Source organism: Haliotis rufescens, unplaced genomic scaffold (genome assembly GCF_023055435.1).
Source record: "Haliotis rufescens isolate VD_foot unplaced genomic scaffold, xgHalRufe1.0.p SCAF_12, whole genome shotgun sequence".
NCBI classification, from domain to species: Eukaryota; Metazoa; Mollusca; class Gastropoda; order Lepetellida; family Haliotidae; genus Haliotis; species Haliotis rufescens.
In genome coordinates this window covers 884,596-909,508 of record NW_025963802.1, presented here as the reverse complement: position 1 = coordinate 909,508, position 24,913 = coordinate 884,596, and the positions used below count along the sequence as shown (strand labels likewise).

At 37.4% G+C, this 24,913-nt stretch overlaps 6 long non-coding RNA genes across 6 annotated transcripts; all 6 read left to right on the top strand.

Annotated features, from left to right (window-relative positions):
* The first annotated feature begins 1,981 nt into the window (after positions 1–1,981).
* On the top strand, positions 1,982–2,518 carry LOC125378329. The gene is made up of 2 exons (XR_007220195.1): positions 1,982–2,168; positions 2,416–2,518. It is a non-coding gene; the product is annotated as an uncharacterized LOC125378329 (long non-coding RNA).
* A 3,460-nt stretch (positions 2,519–5,978) lies between these two features.
* LOC125378328 lies at positions 5,979–6,515 on the top strand. The gene is made up of 2 exons (XR_007220194.1): positions 5,979–6,165; positions 6,413–6,515. It is a non-coding gene; the product is annotated as an uncharacterized LOC125378328 (long non-coding RNA).
* A 3,460-nt stretch (positions 6,516–9,975) lies between these two features.
* On the top strand, positions 9,976–10,512 carry LOC125378327. Its single transcript, XR_007220193.1, has 2 exons — positions 9,976–10,162; positions 10,410–10,512. It is a non-coding gene; the product is annotated as an uncharacterized LOC125378327 (long non-coding RNA).
* Positions 10,513–13,972: 3,460 nt separating this feature from the next.
* On the top strand, positions 13,973–14,509 carry LOC125378326. The gene is made up of 2 exons (XR_007220192.1): positions 13,973–14,159; positions 14,407–14,509. It is a non-coding gene; the product is annotated as an uncharacterized LOC125378326 (long non-coding RNA).
* Positions 14,510–17,126: 2,617 nt separating this feature from the next.
* On the top strand, positions 17,127–17,663 carry LOC125378325. The gene is made up of 2 exons (XR_007220191.1): positions 17,127–17,313; positions 17,561–17,663. It is a non-coding gene; the product is annotated as an uncharacterized LOC125378325 (long non-coding RNA).
* Positions 17,664–21,121: 3,458 nt separating this feature from the next.
* On the top strand, positions 21,122–21,658 carry LOC125378324. Its single transcript, XR_007220190.1, has 2 exons — positions 21,122–21,308; positions 21,556–21,658. It is a non-coding gene; the product is annotated as an uncharacterized LOC125378324 (long non-coding RNA).
* Positions 21,659–24,913: the final 3,255 nt, after the last annotated feature.

Sequence of the window (24,913 nt, the reverse complement as noted above, 5' to 3'; positions counted from 1 at the left end):
TTCACCCGAAGATTAAAACACGTTAAAGTGAGTTATTTGCAACAGTGAATCAGTATATATGCAAATGTATGAATGGCTGAGACGTTGTCAAAAGACAACGTTCTCCCAATCTGGCACACGATGGAACTGACGGAGGAGCTCAAATATATACAAATATAAACTATTCATTAACACCTGGTGACATCACTGATATTCAGTATATGTTTTAGCACAATCTTGCCTTTTACACCCAATGAAATCTGTTTCAGCAGATATTGGAGCCTGATTATTCTCTGGCGTTGACGATTAATGTAGTTAAAGGGTCATCATTCTATAATTATTATATCAATATTCAGGCGTTATCTATAGAAATTGAGATAACAAATTTAGTGATGCTCGTATTATTACAAATGCCTTGATAATGAAGTGTACAATTATCAAGATGATATGTTGAAAATAAGAGAGTTCTCTCAAGAAACGCAGTTGCAAATAAAAGCCACATAACCCTTTTCAGAATCATTCGAAAGCTCTGCTCGAAGCAGAGACAATTGTACGATTTCGACTTTAATGATCACACGCATGTGCGTATGAATGACTACCAGATAGTGATGATACCTGGCGGTTGCCAAAAGTAAGCGTATCCTGCCCCAACGGTTCCTCCGTCACAAACACATACAAAGACAAGTCAACAAAGACGAGAAAACAAGCTGTTGTTCATATGTCAATCATGTTTTCAGAAGACATTGGTGTGATTTAGGCTTTTAACAGATATTACACGCATAAAAAGGTGTTGTGAGTATTCATAGTGACAGTCCCTTTGTGAGAAGAAACCAATATATGTACCTATCAGTTAGGAAATAAAGCTGTTGTAGTTTATTGTTATTGTGCAGTAAGATAAATAAAATTCGGGGAGAATAATGTATAGTATCTGGGGACTTCTGCAGTATATTCAGCAGAAGCTATTTTCTTGTGAGCAGGCTGCTGTATTACACGGAAACGGTTAGCATAGTTGACCCCGTGTGGTACAGTGCTACTGCTGTACTGTGGTGAGGCTGTACTAGTGTGTTGCGTCAGTTTTCTGGTCTCTTGTTATGTCGTATCACACAGATGCATTATAATGTCTGATGTATGTTGCTCCCTCATCATATATTTACTGGATACACACTTTTCAGACCGTTATCGAATATTTACTTGATATAGGTTAAACGTTGAGTATCGAGGACTGTTTGAAATGCAGTTGGACGATGCCAGAGAGAGTGTGTCTGTTTGCCACCTTTATATACGTTGTCTTGTACTTCCTTAATCGATGTTCATGTATACCAGCTCGCATGTGTACCCGTAGGGTGATAACCTCGGGCCCTTTGATGCGAAAAGAATGCTTAATTTACACCATTAAACTGAGGTGCGTTACTTACCTGGAAGTGGCCAGCCCAAGGTAAATCAATCACGTATAATTCACAAATGGTATATATAAAGGATGGGGGAAACTGTTCCATCATCTCTTATCTTCACCTGCCGTTGAGACACAGATACGAGTCAAGACCAAACTGTAAGTACTATTTTAAGGTTTGCTTGTGATATATATGTATACTTTTAATGTTTGATTCATCTGCTGCGCATCTGGCTGTTTTCAATCTTTATGTTGAGCCAATTCATAAAAGTACGAATATGTAACATAAAACGTTCTTGTAAATTGGGAAATATATGAATGCAGGTGAAAGTAAAACTGATAACATAATTCACAATGAGTGGTGTGAACTGAATGTACCAGATGAGTAACGATAACATGCTATTTCCCTTTCTTGACAACGATTTTCACCTTACTCAATAGATACTCAAAATGATGAAGATAGTCGCCGCTCTTGTTGCCTGCCTGGCTGTTACCGCCTTTGCCGAGCCTACCGGTCTGTATGGTGGAATTGGCGGGTTGAAAGGAGGACTGGGCGGAATTGGCTACGGAATGGGTGGATTGCACGGAGGCCTTGGAGGTCTGTACGGAGGCTATGGAGGTCTGTACGGAGGCATGGGAGGTCTATACGGAGGCGTGGGAGGTCTATACGGAGGCATGGGAGGTCTATACGGAGGCGTGGGAGGTCTATACGGAGGCATGGGAGGTCTGTACGGAGGACTTGGAGGCTATGGTGGTCTCTACGGCGGAATTGGAGGATACGGAATTGGATTGGGAAAAGGTATTTCACAAAATATGATATCATTTGTTTATCGTATCCCACTTTCAGTCTCGTTTGCAAAATTTTATAATTTACCTATGTGGTATTATTATTTTACGCGACAAAGCTGATGACATTTATAAAACATCTTCAAAATTATTCTCTGCTTTCTCTAATATTTGGTTTAGCTTATCATGCAGCTAGTTTCAAGACTTCGTTGTGACTTATCCATATATCCCAATTTTATTCTGCTATTTTTTTGTTTCAGGTATCGGCTATTATTGAGTTATTATCACCTGCAATGTGATGCTGGGTATTTATGTATATTCTCAAACCAATGGAATTGGTTCAATAAAATCTTGTCATATTTATTTACGCCTTGAAATTTGTTTGAGAATCTGAAAACTGAATTGAATGTTCACAATGGAAAAGTGATCTATGTTTCTCCATATTGTATACACTGGACATAGTACGTGTTGTAGACCAATATCCAAGCACTTAAATGATATTGCGTTTTACTTCAAGCTAAGATATCAACTACTGAAATGTGTATTAAGTTCCTGAGGAAACCGGACATGATGATAAGAGGAGGGATTTTATGCTTGATGTATCTCCCACAAAATGTCACTTACCCGAGTTCATGTTTCACGGGAATGTATCATTTGGGCTGCCACGAAAGGGTTTGATGGCCATTTGAAGTACCATAATATCTGGAATTGGCTGTCTGTATTTCAATTTGCATTTTAAAAACACGCAGCGAAACAAATAAGCAGGAGTATCAATTTTGGTCAAAGCGTTCATTAACGGGATCAAGGGGTAGACAGTGTGCACTGTATTGAAATGCAAATGTGTGTGCTGTCCTTGAAAATGAGCGAAAGTTGTATTCAGAATACAATCTACATGTTGTTATGGCGCTTTGTATAAATAATATCTGAGCTGCTGCAATGAAACAGCGAAAGCCATGGTGATGTAGAGCATCAAAACAAATGTTGCAAGATTCTTACTGCTTTGGTTAGAAGGGAATGCATACAGTTGGAATTTCCATGACAGTAACATATCTTTACAGTTTATTAATAACACAAACAAAACGATTGAATTCAAAAGTAACTATTAAAAACGCTTGTCCGGGTGTAGCTTATCAAACTACGAATTATTTGTAATTTCCATCAAACATGTACTTCTTGATTTGATGATGCAATTTAACATTTTGCATACTGCTTATGTAATTAATAGGAGAAGTATCTATATAGATATTTAGTTGTGTGTTTACTAACCACCTTCCCTGTAGGCGCTATTTGTAAAATACATATTGATTAAATCAGACTGCGAATTTTAAGATTCCGAACTGGATTGGTAGGATTGAAGATTGCAATCAACAAACAAATAGCTAATATATCCCTATTGTTTGATTACAACGCAAAAGTGACAATCATTTATCAATACAAAGGAGATTGCATTTGGTAACTGTAGAGAGTGAAATTCAGCGGAATAAATGGTCCAACTTTAAAGCTTGTCATAAGTCTTTATAACAACAACCAGACTGTAAAAACAAGTCGTTTGATCATGTCTATCTTTGAAAACACCTTTGTGTTATACTTTAAGAGCATTTTCTTCTGAAAACACACGTCTTTACTTTTAGATGTACGGTTTTTCTGGGAAACCCTTATATAGTTATACATTGTCAAACTGATTTGCGCGTGTTTTTATTCTTGATATGAGTTTTGGTTTAAACACGCCTTAAAAGAACACAGTCATCACTATCACTACTGCTTCATCATGTCAAGGGCATACGTAAAGGGTAGAGGCGATTTATATACTTTCTTCTTTTTTCTAATGTTTAGAACCAAAGATTCACCCGAAGATTAAAACACGTTAAAGTGAGTTATTTGCAACAGTGAATCAGTATATATGCAAATGTATGAATGGCTGAGACGTTGTCAAAAGACAACGTTCTCCCAATCTGGCACACGATGGAACTGACGGAGGAGCTCAAATATATACAAATATAAACTATTCATTAACACCTGGTGACATCACTGATATTCAGTATATGTTTTAGCACAATCTTGCCTTTTACACCTAATGAAATCTGTTTCAGCAGATATTGGAGCCTGATTATTCTCTGGCGTTGACGATTAATGTAGTTAAAGGGTCATCATTCTATAATTATTATATCAATATTCAGGCGTTATCTATAGAAATTGAGATAACAAATTTAGTGATGCTCGTATTATTACAAATGCCTTGATAATGAAGTGTACAATTATCAAGATGATATGTTGAAAATAAGAGAGTTCTCTCAAGAAACGCAGTTGCAAATAAAAGCCACATAACCCTTTTCAGAATCATTCGAAAGCTCTGCTCGAAGCAGAGACAATTGTACGATTTCGACTTTAATGATCACACGCATGTGCGTATGAATGACTACCAGATAGTGATGATACCTGGCGGTTGCCAAAAGTAAGCGTATCCTGCCCCAACGGTTCCTCCGTCACAAACACATACAAAGACAAGTCAACAAAGACGAGAAAACAAGCTGTTGTTCATATGTCAATCATGTTTTCAGAAGACATTGGTGTAATTTAGGCTTTTAACAGATATTACACGCATAAAAAGGTGTTGTGAGTATTCATAGTGACAGTCCCTTTGTGAGAAGAAACCAATATATGTACCTATCAGTTAGGAAATAAAGCTGTTGTAGTTTATTGTTATTGTGCAGTAAGATAAATAAAATTCGGGGAGAATAATGTATAGTATCTGGGGACTTCTGCAGTATATTCAGCAGAAGCTATTTTCTTGTGAGCAGGCTGCTGTATTACACGGAAACGGTTAGCATAGTTGACCCCGTGTGGTACAGTGCTACTGCTGTACTGTGGTGAGGCTGTACTAGTGTGTTGCGTCAGTTTTCTGGTCTCTTGTTATGTCGTATCACACAGATGCATTATAATGTCTGATGTATGTTGCTCCCTCATCATATATTTACTGGATACACACTTTTCAGACCGTTATCGAATATTTACTTGATATAGGTTAAACGTTGAGTATCGAGGACTGTTTGAAATGCAGTTGGACGATGCCAGAGAGAGTGTGTCTGTTTGCCACCTTTATATACGTTGTCTTGTACTTCCTTAATCGATGTTCATGTATACCAGCTCGCATGTGTACCCGTAGGGTGATAACCTCGGGCCCTTTGATGCGAAAAGAATGCTTAATTTACACCATTAAACTGAGGTGCGTTACTTACCTGGAAGTGGCCAGCCCAAGGTAAATCAATCACGTATAATTCACAAATGGTATATATAAAGGATGGGGGAAACTGTTCCATCATCTCTTATCTTCACCTGCCGTTGAGACACAGATACGAGTCAAGACCAAACTGTAAGTACTATTTTAAGGTTTGCTTGTGATATATATGTATACTTTTAATGTTTGATTCATCTGCTGCGCATCTGGCTGTTTTCAATCTTTATGTTGAGCCAATTCATAAAAGTACGAATATGTAACATAAAACGTTCTTGTAAATTGGGAAATCTATGAATGCAGGTGAAAGTAAAACTGATAACATAATTCACAATGAGTGGTGTGAACTGAATGTACCAGATGAGTAACGATAACATGCTATTTCCCTTTCTTGACAACGATTTTCACCTTACTCAATAGATACTCAAAATGATGAAGATAGTCGCCGCTCTTGTTGCCTGCCTGGCTGTTACCGCCTTTGCCGAGCCTACCGGTCTGTATGGTGGAATTGGCGGGTTGAAAGGAGGACTGGGCGGAATTGGCTACGGAATGGGTGGATTGCACGGAGGCCTTGGAGGTCTGTACGGAGGCTATGGAGGTCTGTACGGAGGCATGGGAGGTCTATACGGAGGCGTGGGAGGTCTATACGGAGGCATGGGAGGTCTATACGGAGGCGTGGGAGGTCTATACGGAGGCATGGGAGGTCTGTACGGAGGACTTGGAGGCTATGGTGGTCTCTACGGCGGAATTGGAGGATACGGAATTGGATTGGGAAAAGGTATTTCACAAAATATGATATCATTTGTTTATCGTATCCCACTTTCAGTCTCGTTTGCAAAATTTTATAATTTACCTATGTGGTATTATTATTTTACGCGACAAAGCTGATGACATTTATAAAACATCTTCAAAATTATTCTCTGCTTTCTCTAATATTTGGTTTAGCTTATCATGCAGCTAGTTTCAAGACTTCGTTGTGACTTATCCATATATCCCAATTTTATTCTACTATTTTTTTGTTTCAGGTATCGGCTATTATTGAGTTATTATCACCTGCAATGTGATGCTGGGTATTTATGTATATTCTCAAACCAATGGAATTGGTTCAATAAAATCTTGTCATATTTATTTACGCCTTGAAATTTGTTTGAGAATCTGAAAACTGAATTGAATGTTCACAATGGAAAAGTGATCTATGTTTCTCCATATTGTATACACTGGACATAGTACGTGTTGTAGACCAATATCCAAGCACTTAAATGATATTGCGTTTTACTTCAAGCTAAGATATCAACTACTGAAATGTGTATTAAGTTCCTGAGGAAACCGGACATGATGATAAGAGGAGGGATTTTATGCTTGATGTATCTCCCACAAAATGTCACTTACCCGAGTTCATGTTTCACGGGAATGTATCATTTGGGCTGCCACGAAAGGGTTTGATGGCCATTTGAAGTACCATAATATCTGGAATTGGCTGTCTGTATTTCAATTTGCATTTTAAAAACACGCAGCGAAACAAATAAGCAGGAGTATCAATTTTGGTCAAAGCGTTCATTAACGGGATCAAGGGGTAGACAGTGTGCACTGTATTGAAATGCAAATGTGTGTGCTGTCCTTGAAAATGAGCGAAAGTTGTATTCAGAATACAATCTACATGTTGTTATGGCGCTTTGTATAAATAATATCTGAGCTGCTGCAATGAAACAGCGAAAGCCATGGTGATGTAGAGCATCAAAACAAATGTTGCAAGATTCTTACTGCTTTGGTTAGAAGGGAATGCATACAGTTGGAATTTCCATGACAGTAACATATCTTTACAGTTTATTAATAACACAAACAAAACGATTGAATTCAAAAGTAACTATTAAAAACGCTTGTCCGGGTGTAGCTTATCAAACTACGAATTATTTGTAATTTCCATCAAACATGTACTTCTTGATTTGATGATGCAATTTAACATTTTGCATACTGCTTATGTAATTAATAGGAGAAGTATCTATATAGATATTTAGTTGTGTGTTTACTAACCACCTTCCCTGTAGGCGCTATTTGTAAAATACATATTGATTAAATCAGACTGCGAATTTTAAGATTCCGAACTGGATTGGTAGGATTGAAGATTGCAATCAACAAACAAATAGCTAATATATCCCTATTGTTTGATTACAACGCAAAAGTGACAATCATTTATCAATACAAAGGAGATTGCATTTGGTAACTGTAGAGAGTGAAATTCAGCGGAATAAATGGTCCAACTTTAAAGCTTGTCATAAGTCTTTATAACAACAACCAGACTGTAAAAACAAGTCGTTTGATCATGTCTATCTTTGAAAACACCTTTGTGTTATACTTTAAGAGCATTTTCTTCTGAAAACACACGTCTTTACTTTTAGATGTACGGTTTTTCTGGGAAACCCTTATATAGTTATACATTGTCAAACTGATTTGCGCGTGTTTTTATTCTTGATATGAGTTTTGGTTTAAACACGCCTTAAAAGAACACAGTCATCACTATCACTACTGCTTCATCATGTCAAGGGCATACGTAAAGGGTAGAGGCGATTTATATACTTTCTTCTTTTTTCTAATGTTTAGAACCAAAGATTCACCCGAAGATTAAAACACGTTAAAGTGAGTTATTTGCAACAGTGAATCAGTATATATGCAAATGTATGAATGGCTGAGACGTTGTCAAAAGACAACATTCTCCCAATCTGGCACACGATGGAACTGACGGAGGAGCTCAAATATATACAAATATAAACTATTCATTAACACCTGGTGACATCACTGATATTCAGTATATGTTTTAGCACAATCTTGCCTTTTACACCCAATGAAATCTGTTTCAGCAGATATTGGAGCCTGATTATTCTCTGGCGTTGACGATTAATGTAGTTAAAGGGTCATCATTCTATAATTATTATATCAATATTCAGGCGTTATCTATAGAAATTGAGATAACAAATTTAGTGATGCTCGTATTATTACAAATGCCTTGATAATGAAGTGTACAATTATCAAGATGATATGTTGAAAATAAGAGAGTTCTCTCAAGAAACGCAGTTGCAAATAAAAGCCACATAACCCTTTTCAGAATCATTCGAAAGCTCTGCTCGAAGCAGAGACAATTGTACGATTTCGACTTTAATGATCACACGCATGTGCGTATGAATGACTACCAGATAGTGATGATACCTGGCGGTTGCCAAAAGTAAGCGTATCCTGCCCCAACGGTTCCTCCGTCACAAACACATACAAAGACAAGTCAACAAAGACGAGAAAACAAGCTGTTGTTCATATGTCAATCATGTTTTCAGAAGACATTGGTGTAATTTAGGCTTTTAACAGATATTACACGCATAAAAAGGTGTTGTGAGTATTCATAGTGACAGTCCCTTTGTGAGAAGAAACCAATATATGTACCTATCAGTTAGGAAATAAAGCTGTTGTAGTTTATTGTTATTGTGCAGTAAGATAAATAAAATTCGGGGAGAATAATGTATAGTATCTGGGGACTTCTGCAGTATATTCAGCAGAAGCTATTTTCTTGTGAGCAGGCTGCTGTATTACACGGAAACGGTTAGCATAGTTGACCCCGTGTGGTACAGTGCTACTGCTGTACTGTGGTGAGGCTGTACTAGTGTGTTGCGTCAGTTTTCTGGTCTCTTGTTATGTCGTATCACACAGATGCATTATAATGTCTGATGTATGTTGCTCCCTCATCATATATTTACTGGATACACACTTTTCAGACCGTTATCGAATATTTACTTGATATAGGTTAAACGTTGAGTATCGAGGACTGTTTGAAATGCAGTTGGACGATGCCAGAGAGAGTGTGTCTGTTTGCCACCTTTATATACGTTGTCTTGTACTTCCTTAATCGATGTTCATGTATACCAGCTCGCATGTGTACCCGTAGGGTGATAACCTCGGGCCCTTTGATGCGAAAAGAATGCTTAATTTACACCATTAAACTGAGGTGCGTTACTTACCTGGAAGTGGCCAGCCCAAGGTAAATCAATCACGTATAATTCACAAATGGTATATATAAAGGATGGGGGAAACTGTTCCATCATCTCTTATCTTCACCTGCCGTTGAGACACAGATACGAGTCAAGACCAAACTGTAAGTACTATTTTAAGGTTTGCTTGTGATATATATGTATACTTTTAATGTTTGATTCATCTGCTGCGCATCTGGCTGTTTTCAATCTTTATGTTGAGCCAATTCATAAAAGTACGAATATGTAACATAAAACGTTCTTGTAAATTGGGAAATATATGAATGCAGGTGAAAGTAAAACTGATAACATAATTCACAATGAGTGGTGTGAACTGAATGTACCAGATGAGTAACGATAACATGCTATTTCCCTTTCTTGACAACGATTTTCTACTTACTCAATAGATACTCAAAATGATGAAGATAGTCGCCGCTCTTGTTGCCTGCCTGGCTGTTACCGCCTTTGCCGAGCCTACCGGTCTGTATGGTGGAATTGGCGGGTTGAAAGGAGGACTGGGCGGAATTGGCTACGGAATGGGTGGATTGCACGGAGGCCTTGGAGGTCTGTACGGAGGCTATGGAGGTCTGTACGGAGGCATGGGAGGTCTATACGGAGGCGTGGGAGGTCTATACGGAGGCATGGGAGGTCTATACGGAGGCGTGGGAGGTCTATACGGAGGCATGGGAGGTCTGTACGGAGGACTTGGAGGCTATGGTGGTCTCTACGGCGGAATTGGAGGATACGGAATTGGATTGGGAAAAGGTATTTCACAAAATATGATATCATTTGTTTATCGTATCCCACTTTCAGTCTCGTTTGCAAAAAATTATAATTTACCTATGTGGTATTATTATTTTACGCGACAAAGCTGATGACATTTATAAAACATCTTCAAAATTATTCTCTGCTTTCTCTAATATTTGGTTTAGCTTATCATGCAGCTAGTTTCAAGACTTCGTTGTGACTTATCCATATATCCCAATTTTATTCTGCTATTTTTTTGTTTCAGGTATCGGCTATTATTGAGTTATTATCACCTGCAATGTGATGCTGGGTATTTATGTATATTCTCAAACCAATGGAATTGGTTCAATAAAATCTTGTCATATTTATTTACGCCTTGAAATTTGTTTGAGAATCTGAAAACTGAATTGAATGTTCACAATGGAAAAGTGATCTATGTTTCTCCATATTGTATACACTGGACATAGTACGTGTTGTAGACCAATATCCAAGCACTTAAATGATATTGCGTTTTACTTCAAGCTAAGATATCAACTACTGAAATGTGTATTAAGTTCCTGAGGAAACCGGACATGATGATAAGAGGAGGGATTTTATGCTTGATGTATCTCCCACAAAATGTCACTTACCCGAGTTCATGTTTCACGGGAATGTATCATTTGGGCTGCCACGAAAGGGTTTGATGGCCATTTGAAGTACCATAATATCTGGAATTGGCTGTCTGTATTTCAATTTGCATTTTAAAAACACGCAGCGAAACAAATAAGCAGGAGTATCAATTTTGGTCAAAGCGTTCATTAACGGGATCAAGGGGTAGACAGTGTGCACTGTATTGAAATGCAAATGTGTGTGCTGTCCTTGAAAATGAGCGAAAGTTGTATTCAGAATACAATCTACATGTTGTTATGGCGCTTTGTATAAATAATATCTGAGCTGCTGCAATGAAACAGCGAAAGCCATGGTGATGTAGAGCATCAAAACAAATGTTGCAAGATTCTTACTGCTTTGGTTAGAAGGGAATGCATACAGTTGGAATTTCCATGACAGTAACATATCTTTACAGTTTATTAATAACACAAACAAAACGATTGAATTCAAAAGTAACTATTAAAAACGCTTGTCCGGGTGTAGCTTATCAAACTACGAATTATTTGTAATTTCCATCAAACATGTACTTCTTGATTTGATGATGCAATTTAACATTTTGCATACTGCTTATGTAATTAATAGGAGAAGTATCTATATAGATATTTAGTTGTGTGTTTACTAACCACCTTCCCTGTAGGCGCTATTTGTAAAATACATATTGATTAAATCAGACTGCGAATTTTAAGATTCCGAACTGGATTGGTAGGATTGAAGATTGCAATCAACAAACAAATAGCTAATATATCCCTATTGTTTGATTACAACGCAAAAGTGACAATCATTTATCAATACAAAGGAGATTGCATTTGGTAACTGTAGAGAGTGAAATTCAGCGGAATAAATGGTCCAACTTTAAAGCTTGTCATAAGTCTTTATAACAACAACCAGACTGTAAAAACAAGTCGTTTGATCATGTCTATCTTTGAAAACACCTTTGTGTTATACTTTAAGAGCATTTTCTTCTGAAAACACACGTCTTTACTTTTAGATGTACGGTTTTTCTGGGAAACCCTTATATAGTTATACATTGTCAAACTGATTTGCGCGTGTTTTTATTCTTGATATGAGTTTTGGTTTAAACACGCCTTAAAAGAACACAGTCATCACTATCACTACTGCTTCATCATGTCAAGGGCATACGTAAAGGGTAGAGGCGATTTATATACTTTCTTCTTTTTTCTAATGTTTAGAACCAAAGATTCACCCGAAGATTAAAACACGTTAAAGTGAGTTATTTGCAACAGTGAATCAGTATATATGCAAATGTATGAATGGCTGAGACGTTGTCAAAAGACAACATTCTCCCAATCTGGCACACGATGGAACTGACGGAGGAGCTCAAATATATACAAATATAAACTATTCATTAACACCTGGTGACATCACTGATATTCAGTATATGTTTTAGCACAATCTTGCCTTTTACACCCAATGAAATCTGTTTCAGCAGATATTGGAGCCTGATTATTCTCTGGCGTTGACGATTAATGTAGTTAAAGGGTCATCATTCTATAATTATTATATCAATATTCAGGCGTTATCTATAGAAATTGAGATAACAAATTTAGTGATGCTCGTATTATTACAAATGCCTTGATAATGAAGTGTACAATTATCAAGATGATATGTTGAAAATAAGAGAGTTCTCTCAAGAAACGCAGTTGCAAATAAAAGCCACATAACCCTTTTCAGAATCATTCGAAAGCTCTGCTCGAAGCAGAGACAATTGTACGATTTCGACTTTAATGATCACACGCATGTGCGTATGAATGACTACCAGATAGTGATGATACCTGGCGGTTGCCAAAAGTAAGCGTATCCTGCCCCAACGGTTCCTCCGTCACAAACACATACAAAGACAAGTCAACAAAGACGAGAAAACAAGCTGTTGTTCATATGTCAATCATGTTTTCAGAAGACATTGGTGTAATTTAGGCTTTTAACAGATATTACACGCATAAAAAGGTGTTGTGAGTATTCATAGTGACAGTCCCTTTGTGAGAAGAAACCAATATATGTACCTATCAGTTAGGAAATAAAGCTGTTGTAGTTTATTGTTATTGTGCAGTAAGATAAATAAAATTCGGGGAGAATAATGTATAGTATCTGGGGACTTCTGCAGTATATTCAGCAGAAGCTATTTTCTTGTGAGCAGGCTGCTGTATTACACGGAAACGGTTAGCATAGTTGACCCCGTGTGGTACAGTGCTACTGCTGTACTGTGGTGAGGCTGTACTAGTGTGTTGCGTCAGTTTTCTGGTCTCTTGTTATGTCGTATCACACAGATGCATTATAATGTCTGATGTATGTTGCTCCCTCATCATATATTTACTGGATACACACTTTTCAGACCGTTATCGAATATTTACTTGATATAGGTTAAACGTTGAGTATCGAGGACTGTTTGAAATGCAGTTGGACGATGCCAGAGAGAGTGTGTCTGTTTGCCACCTTTATATACGTTGTCTTGTACTTCCTTAATCGATGTTCATGTATACCAGCTCGCATGTGTACCCGTAGGGTGATAACCTCGGGCCCTTTGATGCGAAAAGAATGCTTAATTTACACCATTAAACTGAGGTGCGTTACTTACCTGGAAGTGGCCAGCCCAAGGTAAATCAATCACGTATAATTCACAAATGGTATATATAAAGGATGGGGGAAACTGTTCCATCATCTCTTATCTTCACCTGCCGTTGAGACACAGATACGAGTCAAGACCAAACTGTAAGTACTATTTTAAGGTTTGCTTGTGATATATATGTATACTTTTAATGTTTGATTCATCTGCTGCGCATCTGGCTGTTTTCAATCTTTATGTTGAGCCAATTCATAAAAGTACGAATATGTAACATAAAACGTTCTTGTAAATTGGGAAATATATGAATGCAGGTGAAAGTAAAACTGATAACATAATTCACAATGAGTGGTGTGAACTGAATGTACCAGATGAGTAACGATAACATGCTATTTCCCTTTCTTGACAACGATTTTCTACTTACTCAATAGATACTCAAAATGATGAAGATAGTCGCCGCTCTTGTTGCCTGCCTGGCTGTTACCGCCTTTGCCGAGCCTACCGGTCTGTATGGTGGAATTGGCGGGTTGAAAGGAGGACTGGGCGGAATTGGCTACGGAATGGGTGGATTGCACGGAGGCCTTGGAGGTCTGTACGGAGGCTATGGAGGTCTGTACGGAGGCATGGGAGGTCTATACGGAGGCGTGGGAGGTCTATACGGAGGCATGGGAGGTCTATACGGAGGCGTGGGAGGTCTATACGGAGGCATGGGAGGTCTGTACGGAGGACTTGGAGGCTATGGTGGTCTCTACGGCGGAATTGGAGGATACGGAATTGGATTGGGAAAAGGTATTTCACAAAATATGATATCATTTGTTTATCGTATCCCACTTTCAGTCTCGTTTGCAAAAAATTATAATTTACCTATGTGGTATTATTATTTTACGCGACAAAGCTGATGACATTTATAAAACATCTTCAAAATTATTCTCTGCTTTCTCTAATATTTGGTTTAGCTTATCATGCAGCTAGTTTCAAGACTTCGTTGTGACTTATCCATATATCCCAATTTTATTCTGCTATTTTTTTGTTTCAGGTATCGGCTATTATTGAGTTATTATCACCTGCAATGTGATGCTGGGTATTTATGTATATTCTCAAACCAATGGAATTGGTTCAATAAAATCTTGTCATATTTATTTACGCCTTGAAATTTGTTTGAGAATCTGAAAACTGAATTGAATGTTCACAATGGAAAAGTGATCTATGTTTCTCCATATTGTATACACTGGACATAGTACGTGTTGTAGACCAATATCCAAGCACTTAAATGATATTGCGTTTTACTTCAAGCTAAGATATCAACTACTGAAATGTGTATTAAGTTCCTGAGGAAACCGGACATGATGATAAGAGGAGGGATTTTATGCTTGATGTATCTCCCACAAAATGTCACTTACCCGAGTTCATGTTTCACGGGAATGTATCATTTGGGCTGCCACGAAAGGGTTTGATGGCCATTTGAAGTACCATAATATCTGGAATTGGCTGTCTGTATTTCAATTTGCATTTTAAAAACACGCAGCGAAACAAATAAGCAGGAGTATCAATTTTGGTCAAAGCGTTCATTAACGGGATCAAGGGGTAGACAGTGTGCACTGTATTGAAATGCAAATGTGTGTGCTGTCCTTGAAAATGAGCGAAAGTTGTATTTAGAATACAATCTACATGTTGTTATGGCGCTTTGTATAAATAATATCTGAGCTGCTGCAATGAAACAGCGAAAGCCATGGTGATGTAGAGCATCAAAACAAATGTTGCAAGATTCTTACTGCTTTGGTTAGAAGGGAATGCATACAGTTGGAATTTCCATGACAGTAACATATCTTTACAGTTTATTAATAACACAAACAAAACGATTGAATTCAAAAGTAACTATTAAAAACGCTTGTCCGGGTGTAGCTTATCAAACTACGAATTATTTGTAATTTCCATCAAACATGTACTTCTTGATTTGATGATGCAATTTAACATTTTGCATACTGCTTATGTAATTAATAGGAGAAGTATCTATATAGATATTTAGTTGTGTGTTTACTAACCACCTTCCCTGTAGGCGCTATTTGTAAAATACATATTGATTAAATCAGACTGCGAATTTTAAGATTCCGAACTGGATTGGTAGGATTGAAGATTGCAATCAACAAACAAATAGCTAATATATCCCTATTGTTTGATTACAACGCAAAAGTGACAATCATTTATCAATACAAAGGAGATTGCATTTGGTAACTGTAGAGAGTGAAATTCAGCGGAATAAATGGTCCAACTTTAAAGCTTGTCATAAGTCTTTATAACAACAACCAGACTGTAAAAACAAGTCGTTTGATCATGTCTATCTTTGAAAACACCTTTGTGTTATACTTTAAGAGCATTTTCTTCTGAAAACACACGTCTTTACTTTTAGATGTACGGTTTTTCTGGGAAACCCTTATATAGTTATACATTGTCAAACTGATTTGCGCGTGTTTTTATTCTTGATATGAGTTTTGGTTTAAACACGCCTTAAAAGAACACAGTCATCACTATCACTACTGCTAGGTGTTGTGAGTATTCATAGTGACAGTCCCTTTGTGAGAAGAAACCAATATATGTACCTATCAGTTAGGAAATAAAGCTGTTGTAGTTTATTGTTATTGTGCAGTAAGATAAATAAAATTCGGGGAGAATAATGTATAGTATCTGGGGACTTCTGCAGTATATTCAGCAGAAGCTATTTTCTTGTGAGCAGGCTGCTGTATTACACGGAAACGGTTAGCATAGTTGACCCCGTGTGGTACAGTGCTACTGCTGTACTGTGGTGAGGCTGTACTAGTGTGTTGCGTCAGTTTTCTGGTCTCTTGTTATGTCGTATCACACAGATGCATTATAATGTCTGATGTATGTTGCTCCCTCATCATATATTTACTGGATACACACTTTTCAGACCGTTATCGAATATTTACTTGATATAGGTTAAACGTTGAGTATCGAGGACTGTTTGAAATGCAGTTGGACGATGCCAGAGAGAGTGTGTCTGTTTGCCACCTTTATATACGTTGTCTTGTACTTCCTTAATCGATGTTCATGTATACCAGCTCGCATGTGTACCCGTAGGGTGATAACCTCGGGCCCTTTGATGCGAAAAGAATGCTTAATTTACACCATTAAACTGAGGTGCGTTACTTACCTGGAAGTGGCCAGCCCAAGGTAAATCAATCACGTATAATTCACAAATGGTATATATAAAGGATGGGGGAAACTGTTCCATCATCTCTTATCTTCACCTGCCGTTGAGACACAGATACGAGTCAAGACCAAACTGTAAGTACTATTTTAAGGTTTGCTTGTGATATATATGTATACTTTTAATGTTTGATTCATCTGCTGCGCATCTGGCTGTTTTCAATCTTTATGTTGAGCCAATTCATAAAAGTACGAATATGTAACATAAAACGTTCTTGTAAATTGGGAAATATATGAATGCAGGTGAAAGTAAAACTGATAACATAATTCACAATGAGTGGTGTGAACTGAATGTACCAGATGAGTAACGATAACATGCTATTTCCCTTTCTTGACAACGATTTTCACCTTACTCAATAGATACTCAAAATGATGAAGATAGTCGCCGCTCTTGTTGCCTGCCTGGCTGTTACCGCCTTTGCCGAGCCTACCGGTCTGTATGGTGGAATTGGCGGGTTGAAAGGAGGACTGGGCGGAATTGGCTACGGAATGGGTGGATTGCACGGAGGCCTTGGAGGTCTGTACGGAGGCTATGGAGGTCTGTACGGAGGCATGGGAGGTCTATACGGAGGCGTGGGAGGTCTATACGGAGGCATGGGAGGTCTATACGGAGGCGTGGGAGGTCTATACGGAGGCATGGGAGGTCTGTACGGAGGACTTGGAGGCTATGGTGGTCTCTACGGCGGAATTGGAGGATACGGAATTGGATTGGGAAAAGGTATTTCACAAAATATGATATCATTTGTTTATCGTATCCCACTTTCAGTCTCGTTTGCAAAAATTTATAATTTACCTATGTGGTATTATTATTTTACGCGACAAAGCTGATGACATTTATAAAACATCTTCAAAATTATTCTCTGCTTTCTCTAATATTTGGTTTAGCTTATCATGCAGCTAGTTTCAAGACTTCGTTGTGACTTATCCATATATCCCAATTTTATTCTACTATTTTTTTGTTTCAGGTATCGGCTATTATTGAGTTATTATCACCTGCAATGTGATGCTGGGTATTTATGTATATTCTCAAACCAATGGAATTGGTTCAATAAAATCTTGTCATATTTATTTACGCCTTGAAATTTGTTTGAGAATCTGAAAACTGAATTGAATGTTCACAATGGAAAAGTGATCTATGTTTCTCCATATTGTATACACTGGACATAGTACGTGTTGTAGACCAATATCCAAGCACTTAAATGATATTGCGTTTTACTTCAAGCTAAGATATCAACTACTGAAATGTGTATTAAGTTCCTGAGGAAACCGGACATGATGATAAGAGGAGGGATTTTATGCTTGATGTATCTCCCACAAAATGTCACTTACCCGAGTTCATGTTTCACGGGAATGTATCATTTGGGCTGCCACGAAAGGGTTTGATGGCCATTTGAAGTACCATAATATCTGGAATTGGCTGTCTGTATTTCAATTTGCATTTTAAAAACACGCAGCGAAACAAATAAGCAGGAGTATCAATTTTGGTCAAAGCGTTCATTAACGGGATCAAGGGGTAGACAGTGTGCACTGTATTGAAATGCAAATGTGTGTGCTGTCCTTGAAAATGAGCGAAAGTTGTATTCAGAATACAATCTACATGTTGTTATGGCGCTTTGTATAAATAATATCTGAGCTGCTGCAATGAAACAGCGAAAGCCATGGTGATGTAGAGCATCAAAACAAATGTTGCAAGATTCTTACTGCTTTGGTTAGAAGGGAATGCATACAGTTGGAATTTCCATGACAGTAACATATCTTTACAGTTTATTAATAACACAAACAAAACGATTGAATTCAAAAGTAACTATTAAAAACGCTTGTCCGGGTGTAGCTTATCAAACTACGAATTATTTGTAATTTCCATCAAACATGTACTTCTTGATTTGATGATGCAATTTAACATTTTGCATACTGCTTATGTAATTAATAGGAGAAGTATCTATATAGATATTTAATTGTGTGTTTACTAACCACCTTCCCTGTAGGCGCTATTTGTAAAATACATATTGATTAAATCAGACTGCGAATTTTAAGATTCCGAACTGGATTGGTAGGATTGAAGATTGCAATCAACAAACAAATAGCTAATATATCCCTATTGTTTGATTACAACGCAAAAGTGACAATCATTTATCAATACAAAGGAGATTGCATTTGGTAACTGTAGAGAGTGAAATTCAGCGGAATAAATGGTCCAACTTTAAAGCTTGTCATAAGTCTTTATAACAACAACCAGACTGTAAAAACAAGTCGTTTGATCATGTCTATCTTTGAAAACACCTTTGTGTTATACTTTAAGAGCATTTTCTTCTGAAAACACACGTCTTTACTTTTAGATGTACGGTTTTTCTGGGAAACCCTTATATAGTTATACATTGTCAAACTGATTTGCGCGTGTTTTTATTCTTGATATGAGTTTTGGTTTAAACACGCCTTAAAAGAACACAGTCATCACTATCACTACTGCTTCATCATGTCAAGGGCATACGTAAAGGGTAGAGGCGATTTATATACTTTCTTCTTTTTTCTAATGTTTAGAACCAAAGATTCACCCGAAGATTAAAACACGTTAAAGTGAGTTATTTGCAACAGTGAATCAGTATATATGCAAATGTATGAATGGCTGAGACGTTGTCAAAAGACAACGTTCTCCCAATCTGGCACACGATGGAACTGACGGAGGAGCTCAAATATATACAAATATAAACTATTCATTAACACCTGGTGACATCACTGATATTCAGTATATGTTTTAGCACAATCTTGCCTTTTACACCCAATGAAATCTGTTTCAGCAAATAATGGAGCCTGATTATTCTCTGGCGTTGACGATTTATGTAGTTAAAGGGTCATCATTCTATAATTATTATATCAATATTCAGGCGTTATCTATAGAAATTGAGATAACAAATTTAGTGATGCTCGTATTATTACAAATGCCTTGATAATGAAGTGTACAATTACCAAGATGATATGTTGAAAATAAGAGAGTTCTCTCAAGAAACGCAGTTGCAAATAAAAGCCACATAACCCTTTTCAGAATCATTCGAAACCTCTGCTCGAAGCAGAGACCATGGTACGATTTCGACTTTAATGATCACACGCATGTGCGTATGAATGACTACCAGATAGTGATGATACCTGGCGGTTGCCAAAAGTAAGCGTATCCTGCCCCAACGGTTCCACCGTCACAAACACATACAAAGACAAGTCAACAAAGACGAGAAAACAAGCTGTTGTTCATATGTCAATCATGTTTTCAGAAGACATTGGTGTAATTTAGGCTTTTAACAGATATTACACGCATAAAAAGGTGTTGTGAGTATTCATAGTGACAGTCCCTTTGTGAGAAGAAACCAATATATGTACCTATCAGTTAGGAAATAAAGCTGTTGTAGTTTATTGTTATTGTGCAGTAAGATAAATAAAATTCGGGGAGAATAATGTAGTATCTGGGGACTTCTGCAGTATATTCAGCAGAAGCTATTTTCTTGTGAGCAGGCTGCTGTATTACACGGAAACGGTTAGCATAGTTGACCCCGTGTGGTACAGTGCTACTGCTGTACTGTGGTGAGGCTGTACTAGTGTGTTGCGTCAGTTTTCTGGTCTCTTGTTATGTCGTATCACACAGATGCATTATAATGTCTGATGTATGTTGCTCCCTCATCATATATTTACTGGATACACACTTTTCAGACCGTTATCGAATATTTACTTGATATAGGTTAAACGTTGAGTATCGAGGACTGTTTGAAATGCAGTTGGACGATGCCAGAGAGAGTGTGTCTGTTTGCCACCTTTATATACGTTGTCTTGTACTTCCTTAATCGATGTTCATGTATACCAGCTCGCATGTGTACCCGTAGGGTGATAACCTCGGGCCCTTTGATGCGAAAAGAATGCTTAATTTACACCATTAAACTGAGGTGCGTTACTTACCTGGAAGTGGCCAGCCCAAGGTAAATCAATCACGTATAATTCACAAATGGTATATATAAAGGATGGGGGAAACTGTTCCATCATCTCTTATCTTCACCTGCCGTTGAGACACAGATACGAGTCAAGACCAAACTGTAAGTACTATTTTAAGGTTTGCTTGTGATATATATGTATACTTTTAATGTTTGATTCATCTGCTGCGCATCTGGCTGTTTTCAATCTTTATGTTGAGCCAATTCATAAAAGTACGAATATGTAACATAAAACGTTCTTGTAAATTGGGAAATATATGAATGCAGGTGAAAGTAAAACTGATAACATAATTCACAATGAGTGGTGTGAACTGAATGTACCAGATGAGTAACGATAACATGCTATTTCCCTTTCTTGACAACGATTTTCACCTTACTCAATAGATACTCAAAATGATGAAGATAGTCGCCGCTCTTGTTGCCTGCCTGGCTGTTACCGCCTTTGCCGAGCCTACCGGTCTGTATGGTGGAATTGGCGGGTTGAAAGGAGGACTGGGCGGAATTGGCTACGGAATGGGTGGATTGCACGGAGGCCTTGGAGGTCTGTACGGAGGCTATGGAGGTCTGTACGGAGGCATGGGAGGTCTATACGGAGGCGTGGGAGGTCTATACGGAGGCATGGGAGGTCTATACGGAGGCGTGGGAGGTCTATACGGAGGCATGGGAGGTCTGTACGGAGGACTTGGAGGCTATGGTGGTCTCTACGGCGGAATTGGAGGATACGGAATTGGATTGGGAAAAGGTATTTCACAAAATATGATATCATTTGTTTATCGTATCCCACTTTCAGTCTCGTTTGCAAAATTTTATAATTTACCTATGTGGTATTATTATTTTACGCGACAAAGCTGATGACATTTATAAAACATCTTCAAAATTATTCTCTGCTTTCTCTAATATTTGGTTTAGCTTATCATGCAGCTAGTTTCAAGACTTCGTTGTGACTTATCCATATATCCCAATTTTATTCTACTATTTTTTTGTTTCAGGTATCGGCTATTATTGAGTTATTATCACCTGCAATGTGATGCTGGGTATTTATGTATATTCTCAAACCAATGGAATTGGTTCAATAAAATCTTGTCATATTTATTTACGCCTTGAAATTTGTTTGAGAATCTGAAAACTGAATTGAATGTTCACAATGGAAAAGTGATCTATGTTTCTCCATATTGTATACACTGGACATAGTACGTGTTGTAGACCAATATCCAAGCACTTAAATGATATTGCGTTTTACTTCAAGCTAAGATATCAACTACTGAAATGTGTATTAAGTTCCTGAGGAAACCGGACATGATGATAAGAGGAGGGATTTTATGCTTGATGTATCTCCCACAAAATGTCACTTACCCGAGTTCATGTTTCACGGGAATGTATCATTTGGGCTGCCACGAAAGGGTTTGATGGCCATTTGAAGTACCATAATATCTGGAATTGGCTGTCTGTATTTCAATTTGCATTTTAAAAACACGCAGCGAAACAAATAAGCAGGAGTATCAATTTTGGTCAAAGCGTTCATTAACGGGATCAAGGGGTAGACAGTATGCACTGTATTGAAATGCAAATGTGTGTGCTGTCCTTGAAAATGAGCGAAAGTTGTATTCAGAATACAATCTACATGTTGTTATGGCGCTTTGTATAAATAATATCTGAGCTGCTGCAATGAAACAGCGAAAGCCATGGTGATGTAGAGCATCAAAACAAATGTTGCAAGATTCTTACTGCTTTGGTTAGAAGGGAATGCATACAGTTGGAATTTCCATGACAGTAACATATCTTTACAGTTTATTAATAACACAAACAAAACGATTGAATTCAAAAGTAACTATTAAAAACGCTTGTCCGGGTGTAGCTTATCAAACTACGAATTATTTGTAATTTCCATCAAACATGTACTTCTTGATTTGATGATGCAATTTAACATTTTGCATACTGCTTATGTAATTAATAGGAGAAGTATCTATATAGATATTTAGTTGTGTGTTTACTAACCACCTTCCCTGTAGGCGCTATTTGTAAAATACATATTGATTAAATCAGACTGCGAATTTTAAGATTCCGAACTGGATTGGTAGGATTGAAGATTGCAATCAACAAACAAATAGCTAATATATCCCTATTGTTTGATTACAACGCAAAAGTGACAATCATTTATCAATACAAAGGAGATTGCATTTGGTAACTGTAGAGAGTGAAATTCAGCGGAATAAATGGTCCAACTTTAAAGCTTGTCATAAGTCTTTATAACAACAACCAGACTGTAAAAACAAGTCGTTTGATCATGTCTATCTTTGAAAACACCTTTGTGTTATACTTTAAGAGCATTTTCTTCTGAAAACACACGTCTTTACTTTTAGATGTACGGTTTTTCTGGGAAACGCTTATATAGTTATACATTGTCAAACTGATTTGCGCGTGTTTTATTCTTGGTATGAGTTTTGGTTTAAACACGCCTTAAAAGAACACAGTCATCACTATCACTACTGCTTCATCATGTCAAGGGCATACGTAAAGGGTAGAGGCGATTTATATACTTTCTTCTTTCTTCTAATGTTTAGAACCAAAGATTCACCCGAAGATTAAAACACGTTAAAGTGAGTTATTTGCAACAGTGATTCAGTATATATGCAAATGTATGAATGGCTGAGACGTTGTCAAAAGACAACATTCTCCCAATCTGGCACACGATGGAACAGACGGAGGAGCTCAAATATACACAAATATAAACTATTCATTAACACCTGGTGACATCACTGATATTCAGTATATGTTTTAGCACAATCTTGCCTTTTACACCCAATGAAATCTGTTTCAGCAGATAATGGAGCCTGATTATTCTCTGGCGTTGACGATTTATGTAGTTAAAGGGTCATCATTCTATAATTATTATATCAATATTCAGGCGTTATCTATAGAAATTGAGATAACAAATTTAGTGATGCTCGTATTATTACAAATGCCTTGATAATGAAGTGTACAATTACCAAGATGATATGTTGAAAATAAGAGAGTTCTCTCAAGAAACGCAGTTGCAAATAAAAGCCACATAACCCTTTTCAGAATCATTCGAAACCTCTGCTCGAAGCAGAGACCATGGTACGATTTCGACTTAAATGATCACACGCATGTGCGTATGAATGACTACCAGATAGTGATGATACCTGGCGGTTGCCAAAAGTAAGCGTATCCTGCCCCAACGGTTCCTCCGTCACAAACACATACAAAGACAAGTCAACAAAGACGAGAAAACAAGCTGTTGTTCATATGTCAATCATGTTTTCAGAAGACATTGGTGTAATTTAGGCTTTTAACAGATATTACACGCATAAAAAGGTGTTGTGAGTATTCATAGTGACAGTCCCTTTGTGAGAAGAAACCAATATATGTACCTATCAGTTAGGAAATAAAGCTGTTGTAGTTTATTGTTATTGTGCAGTAAGATAAATAAAATTCGGGGAGAATAATGTATAGTATCTGGGGACTTCTGCAGTATATTCAGCAGAAGCTATTTTCTTGTGAGCAGGCTGCTGTATTACAGCTACTGCTGTACTGTGGTGAGGCTGTACTAGTGTGTTGCGTCAGTTTTCTGGTCTCTTGTTATGTCGTATCACACAGATGCATTATAATGTCTGATGTATGTTGCTCCCTCATCATATATTTACTGGATACACACTTTTCAGACCGTTATCGAATATTTACTTGATATAGGTTAAACGTTGAGTATCGAGGACTGTTTGAAATGCAGTTGGACGATGCCAGAGAGAGTGTGTCTGTTTGCCACCTTTATATACGTTGTCTTGTACTTCCTTAATCGATGTTCATGTATACCAGCTCGCATGTGTACCCGTAGGGTGATAACCTCGGGCCCTTTGATGCGAAAAGAATGCTTAATTTACACCATTAAACTGAGGTGCGTTACTTACCTGGAAGTGGCCAGCCCAAGGTAAATCAATCACGTATAATTCACAAATGGTATATATAAAGGATGGGGGAAACTGTTCCATCATCTCTTATCTTCACCTGCCGTTGAGACACAGATACGAGTCAAGACCAAACTGTAAGTACTATTTTAAGGTTTGCTTGTGATATATATGTATACTTTTAATGTTTGATTCATCTGCTGCGCATCTGGCTGTTTTCAATCTTTATGTTGAGCCAATTCATAAAAGTACGAATATGTAACATAAAACGTTCTTGTAAATTGGGAAATATATGAATGCAGGTGAAAGTAAAACTGATAACATAATTCACAATGAGTGGTGTGAACTGAATGTACCAGATGAGTAACGATAACATGCTATTTCCCTTTCTTGACAACGATTTTCTACTTACTCAATAGATACT